Source organism: Chiloscyllium plagiosum, unplaced genomic scaffold (genome assembly GCF_037043375.1).
Source record: "Chiloscyllium plagiosum isolate Xiang-an unplaced genomic scaffold, Cpla_swu_hap1 HiC_scaffold_29, whole genome shotgun sequence".
Taxonomy (NCBI): Eukaryota; Metazoa; Chordata; class Chondrichthyes; order Orectolobiformes; family Hemiscylliidae; genus Chiloscyllium; species Chiloscyllium plagiosum.
In genome coordinates, this window is record NW_028270167.1 from 79,730,415 (window position 1) to 79,734,119 (window position 3,705).

The window sequence follows — 3,705 nt, forward strand, 5'->3', positions numbered from 1 at the left end:
CTTTGATGTTTTTTCGAAATCGATCAGTCTCAGTTTTCAACATTCTCATTCAAGGGATCTCCATAGCCTCTGAGGACATCGAACTGAAAGATTCAGCTCATTCCGAGTTCCTACATGTCTGTCACTGTTCGCTGGGTACTGATATTGTACATTTGCTGTTCTTCCGAACATTCCCTCTGCTAGTATACTTATTGCTGCTTGCAAGCATCCTGTTCTGCGGTTACTGTGATCGGGGTTGTCGGTATTTTGCATTGTGACCACAGCAACCTCGATTTGAAACCAAATCACGGCACTAAGTTTTCTCTCCGTTGTCCTTTTTGTGACACTTGCTAAGAAATTAATTGTTTTACCTTTAAATTCCGCTCTCTCACATCTCTGCGTTTCATACATCAGGATTCAAAGAGACCCGTTGTCGGAGATTCCTTTCCTTCCCACGATCATTAAACCTCCTTTCCGTCCCTCCTCCCATTTCTCTGAGGCAATGCACAATCTATCACTCTCTTTTACGTTCATACTGTTCTGCCTGTGCTGCAGTGACTGTTGTTGGGTGAACGTGCCCCAATACCACCATCGGGACCTGCAAGCAAATCGATCCATTTGGATACCGCGGTTGTGAAATCAATCCCCATGTAGCAGCTTTTACTGACATAGGCCAGAGACAACTGGAGCGTCAGGCTCATGGAAAATACCCAGGGCAGTTTTGGTGAAAAGACATTTTATTGTTAAAGATCAGCTTTCATGGCTTTCTGCGTTGGTCTTGTAATAATTTCATGGGACTGATAATCCAGAGACCGAGGTAATAGTCTGGGTACTCGGGCTTGAATCCCACCATGCCATAATTGTCAAATTTGGGTAAAAAAATTATCTGCAAGGAAGAATCAAATGACTACTATAGAACCATTGACAATTGTTGAAAGAAAATCTGTTTCACTGATGTCATTTCAGGATGGAATTTGCTATCCTTACATGGCCTGGGCTGCATGTGATTTCAGACTCATAGCAATATGGTTGAGTCTCAACTGCCCTCTGGGCAATTCGGAATGGGTAATAAATTCTGCTTAGCCAGAATCACCCTCATACTAATCCAGATATATTACAACAAATGCTCATTAGGCTCAAGCAAGAACATTGTGTGCAGTTTTGCAAGTCACATTATCGCAGGGCTGTGATCACACTGAGAAAATTGCAGGAGATATTTACCGGGATACAGTTTGGGTTAAGAGTTTCAGTTGTGAAGAAAGACAGGACAGAGTGGAATGTTTGTCGCAGTGCAAAGGAGATGTATACAAGACATAATTGAGTTAGGGCACGGACAGGGTTGAATAAACGAGTTTCCCATTGATGGAGGGACCATCAGCAGGGGCCAGAGACTTAAGGAGAAAGACAGAAACGTTTGAGAAGATGTGCGAAAAAGCTTTATCAGCCAGTGGGTAGTTGGAATTTGGAATACACTGTCTACATTTTTCAGAGCGGCAGAAATCTTCATAACCTGAATAATTATTTAGGTGTGAACTTTTGATGCCAAGACATATAAGGCTGTGGGGTAAGCATTCTGAAATGGGATTCAGTTCATTAGGCAGTTGTTTTTGACAAGTATGGCCACATTTAGTTGAAGGGCCTCCTTTTACACTTTTGCCCTCGGTAGTATAATGGTTAGTGTCCCCGCCTGTCACAGGGCTCAATTCTCCGCTGGGGACAGTGTAAACGTTTTAAAACTGTCGCTCCATTCCCAAGTGCGGGTATTGATACCTGTCCTTTCCATTCTCGATGGGGCATATCACACGAAGGATAGTGCTGCCTGAATAAAGGTGGGGAAGGACTGCAACTCTCAGGGAGGCAGAGTGTCAGTGAACGGCCAAACAAGTGACTTCTGCAAACTTCACCTTGTGACTGTGTTGGAATGAAAAGCATTTGACAGACTTGTTCCGGATTGAAGTGTTTACTAGAAGCAGGAAGCTGAGGAAGAAACAACATAAACACATTCAAGTTTGAGTGCATAAATATTTCCTGCAGCACGAATTAAATTGTAAAGGATAGAGTAACGTTTCAATACAGTGAATTTGGGTTCATTTGTTTTGATGAGGCTGTTACCAGGGTATAAAACCATAAAAAAAGATACAGCATTTGCTCAGTATGATGGAAAATTGTCTCAGTAATTCGCACTGCTGTTCAGAGGGAGGGTTAGGTTGATTGGCAAAGTTAAATTGCCCTCTCGTGTCCAGGGAGCACCCGGAGGAAACCCACGCAGACATGGCGAGAACGTGCAAACTCCACACAGTCAGTCGCCTTGAGGCGGGAATTGAACGCGGATCTCTGGCACTGTGAGGCAGCAGTGCTAACCACTGTGCCACCATGCTGCCCACAGAAACTCTGCATTTTGAAAGATTTGGCATAATATTCCACCAAAAGCATTGTAAATGGAACTGAAGGACAAAATACAGCGAAGATAACTCTGACAAATGAGAATCTAATCATATTCGATTGACATTCAATGGCTTCATTGTAACTGAATTCCTTCGTGTAATCATCCTGGGAACTAGTATTTAGGAAAAATGGAACCTGACCGACCATATAAAGAAGTTGACGACAAAAACCTGTCCGTGCGTCGACTTTGTTTGATTATTAACTCAACTCTTGTCTCCGTGAAGCCTATATCGTCCGCAACGCACAGATTAGATGTTTAACAGAACTCTCTCCATTGGCCTCGGTGGGTGCAGCTTCAATGCCACTGAAGTAACTGGGCTCCCTCCACGACAATGCAGCCACTTAACTGTATATTGTTCAACACCTGAATATTTATTCTCTTAACTGCTAAGGCACAATTGCAGCAGAGGGCACCACATAGAAGATTCACTGGAGTAAGTCATCCAGGCTTTGTAGGCAGAACCTTCAAAGCTCAAAAATTGTACCGTCTATATGGACAAGGTTGAAGATGCACTGAACCTTCACCATTTGCAAATTACGCTCCAAGGCACATACCAGCATGACCTGGAGAGGAATCAGTGGTAAATTCATTGAGTGGTGAAGTAGGTTGATGGGCAAAGATTGATACTTCAACCCTCTATCCTTCATCTTTCAATTTTTAAAAATGTAGGTTATTGCATGAACCAGACTTGTGCTCATTCCTTTGGTTGTTTCCTAAACTGGCCGTTGCTAAAGATCGAATATCATCCACAGTCTGTGGTCAACAATAGAAAATATCCAAAAAACCTCTCGAACAACTGATCTTCCTGTCTAACAATCTTCAGGGATCTGTGAATGTCCACTCCAAGATCTCTTTGTTCCTGTGCACCACTCAGAATCCTCACTGTTATTGTTACAACTCCCCAAATTCACTACCACTCATTGGTCTGGATTCAAGTCCATTCGCCATTTTTCCTTTCCACTTGATGGATACATCCCTGCGGTCCCTGACATTGTTCATCATGGTCAACTACACGACTATGTATCGTTTCTAAACTTCTAAATCATGACTCCTAATAAAAAAGTTTGAATTATTGATCTACATCAGGAAACAGTGGTACTTCACTGGGAACAAGCATCCAAACATGGTTCCTTGCTGCATGTGATGAACAATTGCCATGTTCCAATCTCCAAGAGTTGCTAGCCCAGGATCTCGCCACTATATTTGCAGATGACACAAAGATTGGTAGAGTAGCCAGAAAACATAGGGGGCTGTCAAATAATGAAGGGGAATATAGATAG